Source organism: Podarcis raffonei, chromosome 12 (genome assembly GCF_027172205.1).
Source record: "Podarcis raffonei isolate rPodRaf1 chromosome 12, rPodRaf1.pri, whole genome shotgun sequence".
Lineage (NCBI taxonomy): Eukaryota > Metazoa > Chordata > Lepidosauria > Squamata > Lacertidae > Podarcis > Podarcis raffonei.
In genome coordinates this window covers 47,025,498-47,049,706 of record NC_070613.1, presented here as the reverse complement: position 1 = coordinate 47,049,706, position 24,209 = coordinate 47,025,498, and the positions used below count along the sequence as shown (strand labels likewise).

General features: G+C 42.8%; 1 protein-coding gene across 1 annotated transcript in view; it reads right to left on the bottom strand.

Moving 5' to 3' along the window:
- Positions 1–23,405, bottom strand: part of TMEM108 (transmembrane protein 108) — a 182,864-nt gene extending 159,459 nt beyond the window's left edge. The window contains exons 1-2 of the mRNA XM_053359255.1: positions 23,282–23,405; positions 15,650–15,779 (exon numbers count right to left, since the gene is read on the bottom strand). The gene's annotated coding sequence lies outside the window, so the exon portion shown is untranslated. The remainder of the gene's footprint in view (positions 1–15,649; positions 15,780–23,281) is intronic.
- Between the last annotated feature and the right edge of the window lie 804 nt (positions 23,406–24,209).

Sequence of the window (24,209 nt, the reverse complement as noted above, 5' to 3'; positions counted from 1 at the left end):
TTTGATTCAACACACTTATTTCAATATACAGTTGTACCTTGGTTTTCAAACTTAATCCGTTCCGGAAGTCCGTTCTTAAACCAAGACGTGCTTTCCCATAGCAGCAGGGGACTCAATTTACAAATGGAACACACTCAACAGGAAGCGAAACATGTTCTGCATGCAAGGCAAAGTTCACAAACCAAAACACCTACTTCTGGGTTTGCAGAGTTCTTAATCCAAGTTGTTCATAAACAAAGTTGTTCTTAAACCAAGGTACCACTATATAAGCGTCAATAGACTGACCTTTTAAACAGGAAGCTACTCTTTATGTTTCTAAGCAATTTTTTACCTTTCAATTAATTCACCAATTTTATAATGGCTCTTAGTACCATTAAATAATACCTTACAGTGGTACCTTGGTTTACAAACTTAAGCCGTTCTGGAGTCTGGTCTTAAACCAAAGTAGTCTTAAACCAAGGCATGCTTTCCCATAGAAAGTAATGGAAAACGGATTAATCCGTTCCAGACGATGAAAAACAACCCCTAAAACAGCAATTTTACATAAATTTTACTGTCTAACGAGACCATTGATTCATTCATTATAAAACTGGTGTGACTGTTGAGAGTGGGGAAGATAAGGATCTGGCCCACTGGCCTATCCCAGTTATAACATATAGAAGGTTACCATGAAAGAACTTCATTTTTTTAAACTATTCTCCTTAACTAAAGGGGCATTTCCTTAATAGGAGATCCCTCAGAATCATTTATCATCCAATCACACCCACACACTATGACTTAAAGGCTCCTGGGCTTAAAGTGGTTGATGTACTTTACACAGTTAAGATTTTACTACTGGCAGCTCTCATAACAGGTGACTATTTAAAAGTCAAGTGGAATATGCAGTCTGGGGCCTGTGGGACCTATTTTTGGTGAAGGGTATGCCAGAATCTTGGGATTCATCTCTGCCCTTCAGCCTTAGGCTCAACCCTACACTCTTGGCTTGGGCTGAGAACCTTGCTTCAAAAAGTGTGTGTGTGTGTGTGTGTGTGTGTGTGTGTGTGTCTTCTGGTTCTAATCCTGCAAGGTTGAGCATGCGGTACTATCTACATCTACATCCTTGGAACAATATGGGACTGAATGGAGTGGTAATTAATTGTCCCTCCTAAGTCATAACGCAGGGATGCGGGTGGCGCTGTGGGTAAAACCTCAGTGCCTAGGACTTGCCGATCGTATGGTCGGCGGTTTGAATCCCTGCGGTGGGGTGAGCTCCCGTCTTTCAGTCCCAGCTCCTGCCCACCTAGCAGTTCGAAAGCACCCCTAAGTGCAAGTAGAATCATAGATCATAGAATCATAGAGTTGGAAGAGACCACAAGGACCATCGAGTCCAACCCCCTGCCAAGCAGGAAACACCATCCGAGCACTCCTGACATATGGTTGTCAAGCCTCTGCTTAAAGACCTCCAAAGAAGGAGACTCCAACACACTCCTTGGCAGCAAATTCCACTGTCGAACAGCTCTTACTGTCAGGAAGTTCTTCCTAATGTTTAGGTGGAATCTTCTTTCTTGTAGTTTGGAACCATTGCTCCGTGTCCGCTTCTCTGGAGCAGCAGAAAACAACCTTTCTCCCTCCTCTATGTGACATCCTTTTATATATTTGAACATGGCTATCATATCACCCCTTAACCTCCTCTTCTCCAGGCTAAACATGCCCAGCTCCCTTAGCCGTTCCTCATAAGGCATCGTTTCCAGGTCTTTGACCATTTTGGTTGCCCTCCTCTGGACACATTCCAGTTTGTCAGTGTCCTTCTTGAACTGTGGTGCCCAGAACTGGACACAGTACTCCAGGTGAGGTCTGACCAGAGCAGAATACAGTGGCACTATTACTTCCCTTGATCTAGATGCTATACTCCTATTGATGCAGCCCAGAATTGCATTGGCTTTTTTAGCTGCCGCGTCACACTGTTGGCTCATGTCAAGGTTGTGGTCAACCAAGACTCCTAGATCCTTTTCACATGTAGTGCTCTCAAGCCAGGTGTCACCCATCTTGTATTTGTGCCTCTCATTTTTTTTGCCCAAGTGCAATACTTTACATTTCTCCCTGTTAAAATTCATCTTGTTTGTTTTGGGCCAGTTCTCTAATCTGTCAAGGTCGTTTTGAAGTGTGATCCTGTCCTCTGGGGTGTTAGCCACACACACACACCCCAGTTTGGTGTCATCTGCAAATTTGATCAGGATGGCCTTGAGTCCATCATCCAAGTTGTTGATAAAGATGTTGAATAAGACCGGGCCCAAGACAGAACCCTGTGGCACCCCACTAGTCACTCTTCTCCAGGATGAAGAGGAACCATTGATGAGCACCCTTTGGGTTCGGTCAGTCAGCCAGTTACAAATCCACTGAGTGGTAGCATAGTCAAGACCGCATTTTACCAGCTTCTTTACAAGAATATCATGGGGCACCTTGTCAAATGCCTTGCTGATAAATAGGTACCGCTTTATAGTAGATAAATAGTAGATAAATAGGTACCGCTTTATAGCGGGAAGGTAAACGGCGTTTCTGTCTGCTGTGCTGGTGCTGGCTCACCAGAGCAGCTTCGTCATGCTGGCCACGTGACCCGGAAGTGTCTTCGGACAGCGCTGGCTCCCGGCCTCTTAAGTGAGATGAGCGCACAACCCTAGAGTCGGACACGACTGGCCCGTACGGGCAGGGGTACCTTTACCTTTAAGTCATAACAGCTCATTAGGCTGAAAGTCAAAGTATACCCATTTTATCTGTAGCTGAATATGGCATGAGAACTGGGACATTTGAACTCACAATGTTTTTAGACATTAGCCCTCCTTTATCACAGCCCTCCTCTCTGCCATTCAACCAACATGTGGAGGGGAATGCACTACTGCTGCCTGAACTCCTTCCCCAACTTCCATATGCCCAAACACCACCGTGTATTGAGATAAATGCAAAAATGGACCCAACAATAAAAGGGCCAGAACTCACAACTGGAAACTCTGGCAAAATCACAGTTCCCCATCATGCATAAAATCCTCATGAGAGCACAGTTCTATATGTGTTCTATATAGTCTTTATATTCTGTTGAGGGCCAGCTTATTTGCAGGCAGTATTTCTGGGCTAAAAACCAACAACCTGATTTTATAAACAGCTGAAAAATATTCAACAGGAAACACATCCCCAATGGAATACAAAAAAAGAAGTAAAAGTGCTGAGTATTACATTCTAGCATCAACCAGCACTGAAGAACAATAGCAAATTAGCCTTTTGATGTCAAAGTCTCAGAAGCATATGCAAGATTTTATTAGAAAGGGTTACAGCTTTATATAAGTGGCCAAAGGTGGAAATGAATAATGAGAGGTTAAACTAAGGATAAAACTATTTAAAAAACACACACACCAAGGAAAGAGTTCATGCCATTAGTTCTTTTAACATTTCGGTGAATTATGGTCTCATTATATAAACACTTTTTAATTAGAGTCTGTTATATCCCCAACGGGTTTGTTATCCATGTCAGATTTCAGGATATTAGGTATCAAAATGACTAAGAGCTTATGCGACTTGCATGAAATGTGGAAGTGATGTTCCTGCTTCCTCCCTTTAATGATTTCCCTAAATCTGTTCTCTCCTCTGAGTAGCCACATCAAGGTTACACTGTTGTGCACTCAAATGGGAAAGCTATCAGTTTTAATTTGTAGCCAGTGTACTGCATCAATTTATGAAGTGTCCTGCTCTTTTTAAAGAAATAAATAAATAGAAGCCGGAGATGGCAGCCAAGAAATGTGATTGAAGGCAGTCCTGCTGGGCATTTGCTGGACTGTCTTCCATAGTACCCAAAATAAAGCAGGTAGCTCTAGGCAGCATTCAATGCAAGCACTACTCACATTAAACACACTGAAATTAACAGACACGGCTAACTTAGGTCCCTTAATTTCAGTGGGTCTACTCTTGAGTGGAACTTTGTTGGATACAATCCTCTGAAGATACCTCATATACCAATACACAAATGATTCCTCTTCCTTTATCCTCACAACAACCTAGGCTATTTTGAGAGAAATTGGCTGGCCCTAGGTCATCCAGCAAGCTTCATGACTGAGTAGGAATCAGTACCTGGATCTCCCTCGTCCTAGTTCAACACTTCAACCATTAAACCACATGGATCTGGATAGGGACTGGATTTAGGATTCGTAGTCCTTTGGATCCAAAAATTCGTGGCTCAAATGGAGCCAAAATTGTCTTCTCCAACTTGCCATCAAAAGCAAAGGCCTCCTATAAACCCCAAATCAAAAATTGCCCAACAGCACCACTGTTCTCAAGGACCTCTTCCAATAAATGTTTCCTCCTGCATGCTGAAGTACTGTCTCTGCTTGCCTCCCTCCCACAACTGATACCATTAACGGGAAAGCTCATGTTAAATGTGTATGTGGCAGTTTGGCCCTGAGAGGGTAAAATAATGCTCTGCTGGGTTTTATTAAAAAATGGAAGAGTAGGGGAAAGATGAGCTGTCAGCCTAAGCCACTTATTTGAAAGTATGTTCCACTGAAATGCAGACAGTTTAGGACCACATAAATATGTTTAGAATTGTGGTGCAACACCATGTTCTTTGCCAAGGATATATAGCTGAACAAAATGTGCTGGTTTCTCATCAGTGAGCTGCAGTAAATTTTCATTCTTTTACAGGACACAAGGAGTTCAAAGAGACAGAAGATCCAGATTAAAACAAAGCAGGATAAAGCCACAGCGATCACCAGACAGTGAAGCCTAATTAGCCAGAGAGACTGCAAGAGAATAATTTTGCCAGCCGTAAAAGAAAATGAAAAACAGGTGCCAAACACTAGCTGAGAAAACACAATAGTGATAAATGCAAGTGAAGGAGTGAGGGAGTAGAAGTTTTTTAAGGAAAGAAATTACTCAGATCTGGTATGGCTTCTTCCGAGAGAAAAATGGAATGAGAGCAGTTGAGAACCTTCTTTGCAATCTCCCCAGAAATACATCAATATCATTCTGAAACCTACAGCACTGTTACAATTACACTACTGAGAAAAAAGAGAGCAAGTATGACAGTATGCAGACTGGAGGTGGACAAATGTTGTCCCCATCTTCAAAAATGTGTGACAAGACGACCCAGGTAACTACCGACCAGTTAGCTTGATGTCTATACCAGGAAAGATCCTAGAACACATAATTAAACAGTTGGTCTGTGTGCACTTAAAAAAGGATGCTGTGATTATAAAGACCCAGCATGTGTTTCTCAAAAGCAAGTCATGCCATTTCTTTCTTTTTAAAAAAATGCGAGATACAAGCTTGATGGATCAGAGGAATACTGTGGATACAGTATATCTTGATTTCAGTAAGGCTTTTGACAAGGTCCTTTGGGGACAAGTTGGTAAAATGTGGGTTGGAAGAGGTAACTGTAAGGTGGATTTGTAGCTAGTTGACTCACTAATGATTCACTAATGTTCACTAATGGTTCCTCATCATCCTGGAACAAGTAGGGTGCTGCAGATTCTGCCCTGGGCCCATTGTTGTTCAACTTGAATGAAGGAATTGAGAGGATTCTCATCCAATTTGCAGATGACACCGAACTGGGAGGAACAGCTAACACCACAGAAGACAGAATCAGAATTCAAGATGACCGTAACAGATCGGAGAACTGGGCCCAAACTAACAAAATTAATTTCATTAGGACAAATGTATGGTTCTACACTGAGGCAGGAAGAACCATCTGCACAAATATAAGATGGGGACACATGTGAAAAGGATCTAGGGGTCTTCGTAGACCACAAGAGTAATATGAGTTAATAGTGTGATGAAGCAGCAAAAAAAATCTAATGCTATTCTAGGCTGCATCAATAGAAGTATAGTATCCAGATCAAGGTTGTACCACATTTGGAATACTGAGTCCAGTTCCGGGCACCACAATTTAAGAAGTATATTGACAAGCTAGAATCTGTGAAGGCAACCAAGACGATCAAGGAAACCAAGCCTTATGAGGAACAGTTGAGGGAGTTGGGGATGTTTAGTCTTAAAAAGAGGAGACAGAGATGATATGATAGCCATCTTCAGATATCTCAAGGGCTGTCACATGGAAGATGGAGCAAGCTTGTTTTCTCCTGCTATGCAGGGTGACAAGGAAGGAGATTCCTACTAAACATCAGGAAGAACTTTCTGACAGTAAAATCTGTTTGACAGTGGAACAGACTCTTTCGGAAGATAGTGGTCTCTCCTTCCTTGGAGGTTTTTAAACAGAGATTGGATGGCCATCTGTCATGGATGCTTTAGTTTAAATACCTGCATTGTAGGGGGTTGGACTAGATGACGCTTTGGGACCCTTCCCACTCTATAATTCTATGATTCTATGTTTTACTGGATTATACCCTGCAAAGTGAATGAGAGTTAGTAACTGCTGATCTAGATTCTGTATCCAGCCTCGCTAAGGGTGTGGTTTGTTTTCTCATTGTTAAGTCAATTTTCTCCCCACTGTTAAAGCCATTTTCTTAAAAGTGAGATTCTGTTGTTTACAGTGGGGTAAACTCTCCATCCTCTCTCATTCAGAATTATCTGTTCCTTGCCTAGGAGATTGAAGGAAGAAAGATAAAAACTAGTTTAGTTAGACAAGAGAAGGGAGATCCAATTTATATCCTATTGCTCACTGTTATCCCCTTACCCATACCAGACAGAATTACACACAGGAAAGAGAGTTGAGGAGAGCAGCAACTTGAGTGATAGTAGGTAATCTGCTTTTGACTTGTCTCCTCAAGAGCCATCCCACCCACCCAGACTCAAAAGTTGCCTACTATGGATGTAGAAGCTTAACTTCCTAATGGAAGGGCCAAGGGCCACAACAGAATGTGAGGTGGAGGGATCGAATCTGTAGCTGCTTATAAGCCACATTGTTTATAAGTCGTTTATATCAGAAGCAGTACAAAGGCAAGTGGAGAGACAAAGGTCAGTCAATGAGAACTTTCCACTTCAACAAGATGCCTACTGTGTGTTTCAATCAGAAAATACAATGGACAAAATTAGAGAGGTGAACAGTACAAGGTGACTGACTCTCTCTATAGTTATTCTTAGCTTGGCTTAAAAATAAATAAATCTCCACACAACACTCTCTCTTGAAAACTTGCAGGATGGAAAAGGTAATGCAGTGAAAAGCTAAACCCATAAAAAACAAATATAGACCATTTAAGTGTGTGTGTGTGTGTGTGTGTACATGTGCTATAGGTGGTGGAGAAATCTGGTTTGGTCTGCATCCCCTACATAACTCCAACTTCCCAAAAACAATGCACGAACTGAAACACAGGTATCCTACAAATTTGGCAGCTGCTGCAAAAAGATGGAAGGCAGCCAGGCCAGGAACAGAATGGGCTTAACATAGCCCTTCTGGTTCCACCCCCACAAAGCATCTTTGTGGCAGCATGCCCTGCTTCGTTCCTGGTCCAGGTACAACATCACCACACACCTAAACCCTGCCAGATGTGGGTGGGTAAATTAACTTCTGAAAGTGATGATGTAAACCTGCAGACTTACTTGGCCAGCAGGCCTAATAAAGTACAACAGGTCACATACCGTATTTTTCGCCCTATAGGACGCAGCGGCCCATAGGACGCACCTAGGTTTTTTGGGGGGGGGGAGGGAATAAAGAAAAAATATTATTCCCCCCCCAGCCGCGGCTTCAGCGCGCCCCGTGCTCCGGGCAGCAGGCTGCTATCCGCAGCCTAGGGAGCCCTGCAGGAACTCCTGCGGGCTCCCCAGGCTTGCTGATAGCTTCCTGAAGCCTGGAGAGCGAGAGGGGTCGGTGCGCACCGACCCTTCTCGCTCTCCAAGCTTCAGCGAAAGCCTGCATTTGCCCCATAGGACGCACACAGATTTCCCCTTCATTTTTGGAGATGAAAAAGTGCGTCCTATAGGGCGAAAAATACGGTACTCTCTTCCTTCAATAGTGTAACAATCCACACTCATCCTTTTCACCCCCGATATAAGAGAAACAAGAAATGAGCAATTGGTCAAGTCTGATTTGTTCAGAAATAAATGAATGCTGATCTCTACATGGACCACCCATCAGCCTGGTTGCGGGAGGATTGTTGATGCCCTTATGGTCCTCCAGACCTTCCTGCTCAAAGTGGAAAGGTCAGGGGTGAAGCTTTTTACATGACCAGACATTGATAAATGCCTGAAGAGTCTTCCTGTTTATTAAGGAATGGCTGGTGTAAGACTTTAGAGATCACCATAATAGGCAAATTGATATTATATGAAGAAATAGACTTCCTTCATCACTTTCAGTGTTAAGTGGACTTGTTGTTTGTTTTAAACTGGTGGAATATAAAGTGAAACTGCACTTCACTTAACAGAAATTTGCTTTTGTAAAATCATTAAACATATATATATATATATAACGCATGCAGAAAAAGTTCCTCTTTAGACAGAAACACACAGCCAGGCTTGCCCATTTTATTTCCCTATTCCCAAAGAATTCCTGGACATGAAGGCCTCCCCATTTGCCTTAATGAATTTCCTACATGCAAAGAGAGCATCTCTCCCCCACCCTCCGTGCTACTGGAATAAATGGGGGGGGGGATGATAAATGATCTTTGTGTGCGCACCGGAGCACTAATGCCTACAGCAGATTGCGGGTAAGAATGTAACAATATACCTCGGTGAAATATTAATTATCGCTAATTTCCTGTAACCACGTTTGAGCTCATCAAGATTAACCTAGATAGGATTTATATTACATCTGTCTACAGTTTGCTTAATTCACTGGAGTCCCTAGTTGCAATCTTGCATTAATTAAGAGACAGCATTTTTAAAACATCACAAGGATATCATGTGGTTGGAGCAGTATTTGCCAGATTTTTTTTTTTTAATTATGTGAATAAATTGTACTTTTTGGTTAACTAGTGAAAAATTCCATTTACTAGATTACAGTATCACTTTTGAGAGCTAAAGGAAAATGCTTAAATCACAATCTGGTCAAAAGGTAAATGCCTTTTTCTACTGATTCTAACTGAAGAGCTTTACCTTTCCTACTGCAGTCAGTATAACCTCAGATTACTTACGGTAACTCAGGCTAGACTTGTGTCCTTTCATTTATGATAGCAAAAAGACCTCTATTGGTTTTAGGTGTTTATAAAAGGTTACATTTTACACAGTTATAATTGGAGGCAAAGGTTAACATTTCCACAGCTCACAGGTGTTAAGAATAAATTAGAGCAAAAAAAAAGGCAGAGAGAAATTTTAGATATAAAACATGGATATTTAAAAAATATTAGCTACCATCTCTATAATATCAGGGACATAAGGTTAAAGAATTGTGTATACAGTTGTACCTCGGGTTACATACACTTCAGGTTACATGCGCTTCAGGTTACAGACTTCGCTAACCTAGAAATAGTGCTTCAGGTTAAGAACTTTGCTTCAGGATAAGAACAGAAATCATGCTCCGGCGGTGCAGCAGCAGTGTGAGGCCCCTTTAGCTAAAGTGGTGCTTCAGGTTAAGAACAGTTTCAGGTTAAGAACGGACCTCTGGAATGAATTAAGTACTTCACCCGAGGTACCACTGTAATGCACATGCTTCCCATCAACACTGCCTCTTTAGAACAAGTCTTGCTGATAATAAAAAGAAGGTCATGGTGACATTGTTCTAGCTATAGCTCACCTTTATAGGCAGATAGAAAAGTAGACAAGCTCCTTCTGAGTGTTGCATTGTAACAAGATAGACTTTTCTCCAACGGTCACTCACCCTGGTATTATCCTGGCCCCCATTTCTTTAATTGCTTGGAGATTTAAACTTTTCTCTTCAGGCAGAGTATTCTGGGTGTTTCTTGCTGACTGTCCTAGGTCATTCACTGGTGCTTGTAACTGAAGTTTTGCCAATGGAGAGAACACCAACTGTTCTGCTGTTTACATCAGGGATAGACAACAAGATATCCTCCAGATGTCACTGGGCTGTCATCATCCCTGACCGCTGGCCATACTGGCTGAACCTTATTTATTTATTATTTAATTTATATACCACCCTATACCTGGAGGTCTCAGGGTGGTTCACAGAATGGGAACTGGATGTCCAACAATATCTGGAAGGTGCTGTTTTGGCTGCCCCTGGTGTATATCATCACTGCATATATGGATTAAGAAACATACATCAAAAATCTCTGGTTTTCTAAGTAGCTTAAAGCCTGGTCCTATACATCTCTACTTGCAAGTAAGTCCCTTCTAATTTTAGTGTTCCATTCTTCACAGAAACAAACTTGCCTTTGTCTACAGGACCCAAAATTAAAGCAGAGCAGTTGAGCGACAGAGCAAATCCCAAACAAGGTTAACCCATAGGTCTTCCGTATATGAAAACCCAGTGATTAAATTCTCAAGGCTCTGAGCTTTATCTGTAGCTTCTTCCCTTTCATCAGTTTCTTTGAGGCCAATATGCCTTATATTAGTAAAATAGCTACATGAGAGTTAAAGCACAAAACATTTCATATCACACACTGGCTTTGTTGATAAATCCGTACAGTAACATCTGCTTTGGGAACATTGGAACTTCCGAAATGAAGCCCTTCATGATTTGTCTTATGAAGGATTAATGACTTCTAACTTATCCTCATGAGACAAGAGGGAAGTGAAAGGTGTGTGTGCATGTATGTGCTGGAGAAAAGAGAGAAAACATCTTAGTTGCTATCTCAATCACTTCACTTCAGGCATCACGTTCTGCAAAAAAGCCAAACTTACCACTAGGGATGCAGGAGTGAAGAGGCTAAATTATGAAAGACACTCTGGCTGCTACTGTTTAAAGAAGATAGATTATGGCGAGACCACTTCCAATTACGCAAGATATACATCAAAACAAATGACATAATGTGAGCCACACTCTGCATTGACGCTCTGGGGCCTATTGGTTGGTATTTTTTAATGAAGGGTGGCCAATGGTCAGGAAACAGCTGGAGCTCTCTTTAGTGTTGTGGATCGGAGAAGAACAGGAGCATTTTTAAAATGAGGTGAGGATGAGGGACAGAGAGATATGAAGGGAAAGGGGTGCTGAGGTGGCTCCTCAGGGATCTGACATGGGGATTTGCTGATGGTAGGAATGCTACGCTCAACTTGCACATTTGCAAATAAACTAAAATATTGAAAAACACTGTAAGAGGTTTCTCCTTCCAAAGGAAGTCAGACTTCACTAAGCCCTGCCCAGAGCTGGTGACAAGAGCTTGCATGGTCAAGCATCTGCTGAGGGACCCCCACCTCAACACTGGCAAGAGACTCCTGGAACTGTTGCAGCGAGAAAGTAGATTTACTGACAGAGGGTGCTCACTGACAGTATCTTGCCCAAGGGGAGGGGGGAGCTCAAAAACCTGCAGCTTACACAGCCCTTGGACCTTCTCACCACGCAGGAAAGAATTTTTCTGATAATTCATTTAATTATTTATGTGTATAGCTCCTGCAATATACATGACACTTGATAGAATAACATACGGAAGAAAATGCGGGTGGGCGGAGGAGACAAGTTCCTGTCTGGATAGGCTCACAAGCTAAATTTTAGGGGAGGGTGATACAGAATAGGGAAGGGCAAGCTAGGAAAGGGAGGGGGGAGAGAGATGCAAAAGGGGAACAAGGTGGTTATAGCCAACTGAAATCAAACATCACGCCTAAGTATCATTGAACATATTTTATCACTGCCTTAAAATGCAGCTAGGCCAGGGTGGTCCAATCTGCGGCCAGAGGGCAACATGAGGCCCCTGAGGCCTTTTTGGCAGCCCTTGGCAACATTCAACACACACCCCAGCCCTCCTGCTGCCTTCTCAAAGCCTGGTAAGTGAGGCATTGGGCTTTGGGAAGGAGGGCTCTGACAGGGTCCTAGAGTCCTCCCTCCTTCTTCCCAAAGCCTATTTAGTGCTTTCTCAGCTTTGGGAAGGAGATGGGAGAACTCTAGGACCCTGACAGAGCCTCACACCTCCTTCCCAAAGCCTAGCACCTCAGCCAGCTTTGGAAAGGCAGTGTGAGGGGTGAGGGGGGCATAAAAATGCCCCCCTTCACTCGACAAGGCAGTGTACTGCCTGCAGCTTCGATATCAAAGCATTCTTGCAGCCCACTTGGTATGAAAAGTTGGGCTGTTCCGAACTAGGCCATCCTTTTCCTCAATTCAGTTCAAAGCTCATTTGGGGGAAAATACATGAAAACACAGCATTTCTTAGGTAACAACAAGATAAATATGGATTGTGACTAACATCGTGCGTACACCACTTCCCAAACCAGCAGTGGAAGTGCACCGAATGAGGAGTGTGTACACAACCTATGTATCCATTAAAAAATGTCCATAGGATCACAAATCATAGCTCTCTCAATTTTGAACAATGGCATACAAAGCCTTCTTTCAAAAAAACCTGGATCCTTCCCGCCAAACATGTCAGCACCATCCTGTGAATATCTCCAACATATATTTCTACTATTCTTGTATATCTTAACCCTCAGTCAATATGGTGTCAGTGAGACACCATTGATACAGTATTTTTTGAAGATTTCCCTTCATGAATGAGAAGCTCTGGAAAGTGCTATACAGAATAGTAAAGTATTGTTTTAAAGTAGACACTGTTCAGTGTTTTCAAAACATACATTTTACATCATCCAATAAACAGTGTCTCAATCTGAGTCCTAAATTATCACTGCAATACATTTTGGGTCTGGTTTTTTTTAATAAAAAAAATATCTTAAGCACTAACAGTACGGAAGACTATCCTCACCACTTTTCAACAGCTGCACTTCAATGCTGTTAAGTGACTGCATAAAACCCAGAAGAGCCAGGAAATGGAGTAACAGCTATTCTCAATTGTCTCGTACACAGTATCATCTCTTCCACAGTGAACTGAATTTAAAGCACCACCATTTGGCCTGAGTACATGCCAACTTCAGGAAAATGCAAGTACTGTGTTTATTTCTAGACTCTCAGCAAATCTTCCAGAATCAATGGGTAATTCTGAAAAGATGCTGCTGAAAGCATTTTGTACTTATTCCAGCAACATTTCTTTATTATTGTCCTCATTGTGCAAGCCCATAGTCTGGAGATAGGATGCTTTATGTGCCACAAGCTATGCATCTCCATTTATATGAGACCAGGGACACTGGGGGATGTTCGATTCAGGGAGAATGATTCAAGGAGGGCACAAGCAGGGAACCAACTGTGTGCCCTCTTAACCAGGAAGAGTCAGGTCATGAAAAACACAAATTCTCTCACATTGCCCCTGACTTTTCAGGTGCTTCATGGTTGCTGGCCCAAGGCATTACACTGTTGAGTTGGAGGACAAGATGACACCTGTAGAATCCAGCAAGACTCGCAGCTGGAATCTTATATCAACTGGAGACAGTTGGCTAACTTAAGAGACTCAAGGGAATAGGAGCAGGGTGCCTGCCCTCCATTATCTGCCTCTTGAGGCAACTGCTTTGCTTTGCCTAATGGTAGGTCTGGTCTCCTGGCTTGTGGCTATGGTACTAGGGGAGAAAAGCAGCAACGGAAACAGCTTGGGATTTGTCACCATCCAGCTTTCAGCAAAGGCCCCTTCCTTTCTCCACTGCTACCACAGGCACTTATGAACAAGCCATCTTGCCCTTGTAATTGTCTTTCCTGTTTTATTGTGGCCCCATCTGCACTATATATTTAAAGCAGTATCATACCACTTTAAAGAGTCATAGCTTCCGCAATGCATCCTGAGAACTGTAGTCTGTTAGAGGTGCTGAGACGTGAGCAGACCCCTGTTCCCTTTATACAGCTAGAATTCTCAGAGTTCCCTAGGAAAAGGAGTTGGCTACTAAACTACTCTGGCAATTGCAGCTCTATAAGGGGAATAAGGTAAAGGTAAAGGTACCCCTGCCCGTACGGGCCAGTCTTGCCAGACTCTAGGGTTGTGCGCTCATCTCACTCTATAGGCCGGGAGCCAGCGCTGTCCGCAGACACTTCCGGGTCACGTGGCCAGCGTGACAAGCTGCATCTGGCGAGCCAGCGCAGCACACGGAACGCCGTTTACCTTCCCGCTGGTAAGCGGTCCCTATTTATCTACTTGCACCCGGAGGTGCTTTTCGAACTGCTAGGTTGGCAGGCGCTGGGACCGAACGACGGAAGCGCACCCCGCCGCGGGGATTCGAACCACGGGGAGTAGTGGTCTCCTAAAACTTTAACAAACTACAGTTCCCACGGGGTTTTTTTGGAAGAAACCATGGCTGTTTATAGTAGTATAATAATGCTTTTAAAATATAGTGCAGATGGGGCCTCTGGCATGTTTACTGGTGCTTATTGTTGTAACAATCTAATGAAAACTGCATTGTGAGGCCTACCTCAAAAGCCTTGCATAAATATCATAAGACATAAGTCAAGGATGAGGAACCGGTGGTTTTCCAAAAGTTATTGGACTAAAATTCCCATCATCCCTAATCACTGACTGTGCTGGCCAGAGGTCAAAGAAAATCCAGAGAGACACAAGTCCTCTATCCTAGTCTTAAAAAGCAAGATGCTGTATTTTTCAGTATATTGGGTCATTTGCTGCAAGATGAAATCAGAAGCAAGGTAAGGGTCTCACTACCTATTTCTCCAGAGATTATTTTCCTAACCTTTAACTCACTTATACACAAAGTACAGCACAGTAAAACAATCATGCCCTGGCTCCTCAGTCAACACAGGGCACTTCCATTTCCAGATGGGTTGCTGCAAGAATGAGGGAGGTTGTGGCTAAACAAGCCAGATGATGTTGATTCAGAACACTCAACTAGAAAATTACTGTTAGCCACCTGTAAAACTTCCGGAAAGAATAGACTAGTAGCCCTGGATGGCTGTGATAGCACCATGGGCATCTACAGGATGGGATCGTGACATGTGACCCAAAGCACCACAAGACCTTTCCTTAGAGCTTGAGCATTCACTTCTGCTACACTGAAACATAGGCTTCCTACTTTAAAGAGCAAACAAACAATTCCCTGCCCATAGAAGAGCAGTTTCGCATCTTCAGCATGAGTAGTGATGAAGCAACCCACAATGAGCTTGGAATTGGAAAATAAAGACTATTTTTCTCCTAACTTTGAAAATTAGTAGGTTTATTCTAGGACAAACTGCAAGCCAATTTGGACCCTAATGTGCCCCACAATTATGTCATCAGGAACATTACTGATCTGTTGGCCTCCCCAATGTCTCTCCAAGGCCTCATCTCAAGGGTGAGGAACCTTTTTCTGCTCAAGGGCCATATTCCCTTCTGGGCAGCATTCTGGGGGCCACATGCCAGTGATGTGAATTTTACCTTTGTAAAGGCTGGTATCTACACATACTCACATGCCTCTCTGTCTTCCATCCAGTCAATCAAGAGGCATTGTCAGAGTTCAAGGGTGTGCTCTAGCCAATCAAGGATGGTGTGGAGGACCAGTGAGGGTTGTGGCCTGGGGAAGGGTGTAACCTACAAACTTCCTCCCACTTACATGTCTGTTTTGTCCAGAAGCCTCCAGCTGACTCTGGTACTACAGCACATTTCCAAGATTGCCAGAATCAATGGCTATACTGGGTGTAACAGGGATGTTGTTATCATTATATTCAACCAGTATCACACCCCTACCCTCCAAAAACATGCAAACATCCACCTTATTGCTCTCCCTCACGAGCACAAAGAACAGTAATAAAAAATCATGACCATAAACATACCTTGGAGCAAGATGTGTAAAAGCTCTCTGTCACACTTTTATTCTCATCGTCCATTGATTCTACCTTTTCTCATTTGTGGTGATGTTTTATTCTTTGTCTTGCTTTCAAGATTATTGTCAATTGAGACAAGCTGAAAAGTTAAAAGAAAGTGTGATTATGTCCAGTTACTTAGTCACACTGCATTCTGCACAGTGTTCCATCCAAATAGAATCTCCCCAGATAGATCACCTTCCTTTCAATTGGCCACAACAATTCTGTGGGTCATTGATCTTAAATGGGAACCTATAAACTTCTCTGGTGGTTTCCAGAAAATGAAATCTATCCATATCTCAGAACGCACTGTTACACTTCAGGTGTTAGTAGATCTGAAAAGCTAATCCCTCTATGTTCTGAAGGTTTTCTCAGAACTTGCTTTTTATAGCATCTAGAACATATAAAGTGGATGTAAGCAAAGTGCCAACATCAGATAGCTGAGTAATGCTTATGATAGGCCTATTAAGTAGGGTGGCCACATGTCCTACATCACAGCAGACAATCCTATGTTTGAAGAAGTTGTCTATTTGAAGGACTGTCCAGTCAAAGACTGGTTTCACGATAAAAGAGGGTATTCTCCGTGGCAACCCCAGCAGAGCAAACTTTCATGGTGAAGGGAGAGTAAGAAATAATTTACAATTCAATAACTGAACTGAATTTGTTAACAGCCTTAGCAGCAGCATTCTGAACCAAGTCTTATTTCTACTCACACTTCAAATGCAGCCCTTTGTAGAGCCCACTGCAGGAATTCAAGCACTAAGCCTTTTATTTACCTGTCCAAATCTCCAGTCACCAGGAATGAGTGCAGTCAGTGTACCACACTACACAAGACAACAGCCCTCTTGGCCACATATGACACCTGAACATTTAGATAGGGTGGTAGCTAAATGGCAGGGCCTCTGCTTTGCATGCAGAAGGTACCAGGTTCAATCCCCAGCATCTCCAGGTAGCCCTGAACAATCACTGAGTAGACGATAATGAGCTAGATGGACCAATGATCTGACTCAGTGCAAGGCAGCTTCCTATGACCATGCAAGGTTCAGAAGAACCCTTTAACTAAGCACTAAAGTGAGCAGTAGGGAGTTGCAAATGGTGACATAAAATGTTCAACTGAGATATTGTCAAATCTGCACTCTGTTCATTATAAGATATGTCAGAGAATGGAATATATCAATGGGGCAACATGCATCGTGGAAGGAGGGGAGGAATCGTCTCAAAGGAGTTTAAACAAGCCAAAGAGTTTGTATAAAGCCATCTGGAACCATATGCTGCCTAGTTGCTCAGTAAAATGAATTAATTACTTTGATGAGGCACATACTTCAATCAGAAGACAATAAAATATCAAATCCTTTGAATCCTGCCTCATAAAGACACCAGATGACATCATGAAATACAGTATTATTGTTGAATGCTTCAGTATTACAGGGCTCCCTAACTGTAACACAGGCGTCTCCCCACTTCCATGCAAAAAGCACCCAATTCCCACTGACACATGCACTGAAAACAGAACCAAAAGGGGCAGGGCAGTGGTGGAACAGTGTGGAATGGAGCTGGGTGGGAGAGAAACGAGGGAATTCCCACTTGTGTGCATTCCGGTGACGTGCGCAGTAGCCCAGAATGGAATCCTCATATAAATTGGGGATTCCCCTGTATTTATAGAACAGAGATCTTTTTCAAGCTCACTTTTAATAAATGTGCACAGCACTTGGCCCAACAAAAACTATTTTTCTCAAACAGGGGTGGGGGGTGAAAATGTCTGCATTCTTACAAGCACACAGCTTTAAGGGAAAAAATTGAGAACATGAACAACAGTTTGTAAACTGGAAGGTCAACTCTTTCAAAAAACAAAAGCATTTTAAAATCTCAGTATTTTTAGTCAATTGCGTAAGTTTCAATTGTTTGAAAGATGTACCACATGGCATTGTATATCTGCAGTGCTGTAGCAAGGATATACCAACTATAGCTCTGACTCTACTAGAAGATAACTAAAGGAAACGATTCTTCCTGTGCTTTCCTGGAATTTTCACAAAAAATTATATCTCCTTCTAGCATAATAAATCACAGTGCCTACAGCCTACACAGTAGGAGGATGTTTTGACAAGGATTCCTTATGATGCTATTGCATCTGCCTTGTCAAGACGCTGAGATGCCTTGTGAAACAGAGGGAGCTTCCTTGTCTGGTAACTTCTCCAAAAAGAAAAGGGGGGGCTGGCAAGGTGTTCTAAGATTGAGAGAGAGCTTGCTGTAATGTAGATGCTATTTTGAATGGTGAGGAATCTCAGCCTTGGGAACCTAATGCAGCCCTCCAAGTTTCTCACTGGCCTCACTTCAAACCTTGGGTGTTTTTACCTAGCCGGATTCCTGAAAATTCCTGTTTTTCTGTATGCAAGAGGGGGGGGTGTGTGTCTAAACTAGCCTCTTGTACAAAGGTAACATTGAAATTGATTCTTCTGCCCTCTTCTGCCTTTCGGCATGCCCACCACTTGCAACATTCTCCCACAGAAAGTTACCTAGAGAATAATGTGGCCCTGAGGCTGAAAAGGCCAGTAAACCCATTGCTGTAATGGGGACACTATTTTTTATCACAACACAAGGAACCCTGATAAAATCAAGTCACACAGCACTGCAGTGCTACAGGACAAAAGGGCATCAACCAGGTGAGCACTTCAGTATCGCTCAAAGTCTTGCCTAAGCTGAGGGACACTTCTCCATAAAAAAGGAGGGGGAACTTAGCTCCCCTTACTTAGAGAAGTTAGAAACAAACTTTGCAGACCCAACAGTTGACAAACATCCCCTTCCCTTTTGAGGTGGATCAGTTGCCTTTCAAAAGTGAGTGATCTTCCTCCACTGTGGAAAGTGGTAACTCTCTGAACACCACTTGTTACGAATCACAAGTGGAAAGAGTGATGAGGTACTTGGGTCCTGCTCCTGGGCTCCCCACAGGCATCTGGTTGGCCACTGTGAGAACTGGAAGCTGGACTAAAAGGCCTTTGGCCCGATACAGAAAGCTCTTATGTTCTTATGTGTATTCAGTCCAGCTTGATTATCAACAGACTATGCCTTTCCACATCCTACTTGCAGCAGTGCCCATCTGATACTTCAAGTAATAAATGGCAGTTATTAAAGGCATTCCTCACTGACTCCACTGAACTAGATCAGTCTCAAAACCAGATTTTGTTTTTTAACTTCTACTTTTTTCTGGGGAGATAACACGAAAATTTCTCTAATGGCTCTTCTGCTTGCTAGTGTAGCACCTTTGCCCTAGGTAATATATCACACCCAAGAAAGTACCACAGAAATTAATGGAGCAAAGGGCTGATTGACGCATTAAGGTTTCTTCTAGCAGAGATAACGCGCAGAGCCATCTTCCTCATTTGTGGCAAAATAAACACACACCTCACATATCACAAGTGACTGTGAATATATTGTTTTCTTATATGAAAAACTGCCATATAAGACACTGATCTTGTTTTCATGTAATGCTAAACCAAACTGTGGCTTAGTGTGAATGAGATGCTCCTGGCGAGATCTCCCTTCAGTTATTCTGATGCTGCACAGAAGAAGAAGAAGAAGAAGAAGAAGAAGAAGAAGAAGAAGAGGAGGAGTTTGGATTTGATATCCTGCCTTTCACTCCCCTTCAGGGGTCTCAAAGCGGCTAACATTCTCCTTTCCCTTCCTCCCCCACAACAAACACTCTGTGAGGTGAGTGGGGCTGAGAGACTTCAAAGAAGTGTGACTGGCCCAAGGTCACCCAGCAGCTGCATGTGGAGGAGCGGAGACTAAACTATGGTTTGACTTTGCATATCAATCAACATAGGTTTGTGGTTTAGCTCTCTAAGGCAAACCATAAGCTCTAAACCATAGGACCAACCTTAGTTAGAGCTCATGGGTTTGTCTGCAGAGAGCTAAACCCCGAGTCCAGGTTTGTAGGACACATTACCCTGACTTAGCAGAGCGCAGCAGGAGAATGACTGAAGGAGTAAACTGGTCACAAGCTCCTCTCTGTAAGCCTGCATGTTTGCTCCTAAGCCATGATTTGGCTCAGTGTCATTGTCAAATAATTAATTTATAGAACTCCCTGCCATAAAGATATAGTGGTGACCACTGGTTGGTTATAAAACGGGGTTTGAAAAACATTCATGGAAGGCATATCTATCAGTCAAGTCATGATGGTTATATGAAATCTTCATGGTGGGGAGGAGGATTTGTTTTTCAGCATCACTCCCACTTTATTTCCTGTTGATTACAGATACTGTTTTTTCGCGCTGCAAACAACCATGGTTTTGCACAACAGCCACAACCCTAACATAAAACATGAAAAAGATGACAAATGAATGTATGGTGGCATGGCTTCAAAGGCAACTAACTTTAGTTTGGGGGAAAGGGGAAACTGGGGGTGGATGAAATGTGGAAAACAGAATGGGCAGAGTTTAAAGTGTGGATGCAATAATGCAGGAATATTGAGGAAGAACTGATAAAGGAGGATAATGTGCTGCCAGTACTATGCACTATACACATATCAAAGATATGATACTGCATATACCCTTAGTAAAACAGCTATGTAGATGGGCCCTAACTCCTTAGGAAATGTACTTAGGATTGCATCTAAACCACAATTAATTTTCCTTTGATTAAATCCAATGTATCTCATTGGAGATGTGAATTTATTATGACTGTAGCTTAAATTCATTTAGCTCTTGGGGATTGCATCCAAAGCTTCCATTATCATGCATTTATACATTTTGATACACGTTTCCCTGTGCATTTTTGTTTGTATACATCATATAGGCTGTTATCTCCATTAATGCTTTTGCTCAAGTTCTTCTCAATTCATTGTTTCTTCTTCTCCTATAAAAATATAAATAACTCTTCCTAGTCATTTCTGATATATATACACGCCAAGAACATGAATTTACAAGTGTGAAGTAAGCTCTCAGCTCCTTAACTGGATTAGAAATTTTCTCAGTTGACGAATCCTTTTTAAAAAATCCTGTAGAATCCTTAGCATCTAAAGAACCCCTGAAAATCAGACTTACCAGAAATAAATTTACCATAATTAGCTTAGTGCCTGCGCATTCAAGATAACTTTGTACAAATATTTTCAAACAAGGATGGTCACAGGGGATAATTTATGGTAAGACTTGATGGTACAGAAACAGATGTTGCTGGAAGCCTTGATATTCTCATTGTAGCATGCAATGCTGAAAACAAAATGCTAGAAATGAGAAAACAGAGTATACTTTTTCTGAATCCTATAGAGCATTTGTTCTCAGTAGATAGGAAAATCAGTTAAGGAAAACCAGTTAAAGAACACTGCTGATGAAAAATTCACAGACATTTTTGAACACAGGATCATTTGGTTCTCTGAATTGGTGTTAAATAGGCAAGGTGCCAACTTTTTCAGAGTTTGCTTAAAAAACAAAACAAAAACAGACAACATGTAACCTGGGGTTGGAAGCGGTGGGAATCAGTTGAAAAATGACAGCATCATTTTCCAGAAACATCCCTACAGAATTATGTCCCGAGGCAAATCAACAGAGTTCCTCTTAAATATTACATGTTTTGTGCAACATGGATCCAATTTCTTTCTTTCTTTATTAATTTAACGGGACACAGGTGGCGCTGTGGTTTAAACCTCTGTGCCGCTTGGACTTGCCAATCCTAAGGTTGGCGGTTCGAGGCCCCGCAACGAGATAAGCTCCCGTTGTTCAGTCCCAGTTCCTGCCAACCTAGCAGTTTGAAAGCCCACAGTGCAAGTAGATAAGTAGGTACCGCTCCAGCGGAAAGGTAATCGGCATTTCCGTGCACTGCTCTGGCTTCACCAGAAGCGGCTTAGTCATGCTAGCCACATGACCTGGAAAAACTATCTGCGGAAGCGGACAAACGCCGGCTCCCTCGGCCTGTAAAGCAAGATGAGCGCCGCAACCACAGAGTCGTTCGCAACTGGACTTAACTGTCAGGGGTCCCTTTACATTTATTTATTATTATTCAACTTATACACCTATACCTGGAGGTCTCAGGGTAGTTCACATCACAATCCTATCCATGTAGATTCAGAAATGAATCCAACTGTGGGACTGGGGGGTTAATTTATACGATTTACCTGCCTAAGACTTGCAGCCTGTTCAAATAAGCTAATAGCATCCCCATTTTTTAAAAAATAAATGTGAGCATGTTGTATGTGCACAAAACACACACATGTACACTAATGTTTTCTGATCACAGGATAGAAAACCTTTTCTACATTCCACATTCCTACTGCACAGTTCATTTTATTTGGTTGCTTTTAATAACCTACTGTTTATTTTGTGCTGCAGAGTATATTGTTCTCTTTTTTTAAAAAAAATCTGTTGTAAAGTGCTTAGAAACCCATGATTAAAGATGAATTCATAAATATTTTAAATGAATAATAAACAAACAGCCATTGATCCTTGGAGAAATGTCTTCCACAGACACATACTCTGCAGTAATTATTAATACCCCTGAGCTTCAAGGAACCATTTGATTTTGGGTATGGGTGCGATGGCTAATGAAAAGTTAATTTCCCTTAAGATTTGGTCTTGCACTCACTGTATTCCATCTCACCACCCCTAACACACCCACCCACCTACCTTCACTTCCAGCTCAGCCAGTAGACCAGAAGCCTCAAGGCTGTGGGTTCGAGCCCCACATGGGGCAAAAGATTCCCTCACTGCAGGGGTGAACTAGATGACCCCCCAAGGTCCCTTGCCAACTCTACAATTCCCATGGAAATCTCTCTGCAGCTTGGCTGCTTCAGAGAGGCATGCTTCTAACAGGGCTGAAACGTTATGTGCTTTTAACCGGCTGTAGCAAAAAAACCCACAAAACCCGATACACTTGAAATTCGCCTTACAGAACAACAGGGTCCTTTTAACCCCCGGTTCATTTGGATATCCTGAGAACCCCTTTCCTCTTTCCGAACCGCCTATCAGTCAAGAGGCATTTCCCAGGCTTAAATTTAAACTGCCTGCTTAGCAAATAATAATAATGACAATATATATTTCATGCCATCCTTTCTCCTCACCTTTCCTCATTTCCGAACCCGCCTTTCAGTCGAGAGGCATTTCCCAGGTTTAAATTTAAACTGCCTGCTTTGCAAACAACAATAATAAAAAATAATAATAATGACAAGATATATTTCATGCCACCCTTTCTCCTCACATTTCCTCAGTCGAGAGGAATTTCCCAGGTTTAAATTTAAACTGTCTGCTTTGTAAATAATAAAATAATAAAATAATGGTGGTGATGAAGGTGACAAGATATATTTCCTTCCACCCTTCCTCCCCACCCTCAAAACCAGAAGAGCGAGGCGAAAAAGAAAAGAAAACCCAAGTCATATTTCCAACGCCTCAAGGATCTCCCCCCCTCTGCCTCTTTTAATTCTCACAAAGAGGGGGAAAAACCCCACGTAAAACGCGACCCACCCCCCTCAATCCGTCCGCAAGCCCCATCCTCGCCACACAAAATTGGGGTTTCTACACACTTTCTGAGGGAATGACGGAGGACAACGTACGGCAGGGTCCCCAAAAAGCAGCCTCAGCAGCCTCCCCCCCTTTTCCCCACCACCTCAGATTTTACCTCAGGAGGAGCAGCGCCGCTGCGAAGATCCACCGCGGAGGAACCCGGCGATCTCCCGCCGCCGCCACGCGCGACGCAAGACGATGCTCCCCGGCAGCCCAGGAAGGCCAATAGCACATGTTGCCTCGCGTCCGTCACGTGGCAGGCGCCAGCCAATCCCTCCGCGGGTCCCGCTCCGCCGATTCCCCCCCCCAACCGCTCCCCTCCCGCCCCCCAGCATCCCGCTTAGAATTCCCGGCTGCGGGAACGCATGAAAAAGTCGGGAAATTTCAATAGAATTAGATATCTTAGGGGCACCCTGAGGGTCATCTAGTCCAACCCCGAGGGATATGCAGCTGTCCGCCTCTAGCGGGGAATCGAACCTGCGACCTCGGCTTTATCAGCACCACGTTCTACCCAGCTGAGCTACCCAGCCACGTAAGGCGTTTGCCCTCTTTGAATTGTTTTACTATAGCTGAGTTTGCGTCCAGTGTTACATCAGATAATCAGGTATCTGGGCCAGCTGAATAGGCTGGGGGATTTTTTTGTGCTCGAATCGAATTTAGTTCCCAGAATATAAATGAAGTGTTTTTTGTTTTTTGCAACAGCAGGGACAAGTTATTATGGAGATTAGAGGCAGGATTATGCGAGAGCTGTATTGGATTAGCCATAATCGGGCCAAAATGGGAAGGCCCATATTTAGCCTTTGTGGTTTTTAAAAGATTTAAAAAGTTGATGAGGGAAACAGGTGCTGTCAATAAGCAGGAGGCCCCTTCGGAAGAATATGTGCTAATTGGGAAGAGCTCAATTGATGGATCATGAGACTCTTAATCTCAGAGTTGCACGGTGGGCAAAAGGTTCCTGCACTGCAGGGGGTTATTATTATTTATTAAATTTGCATCTGAATATCTCAGGACAGTTCATTGCATAAAAACACAAAATGAAAACA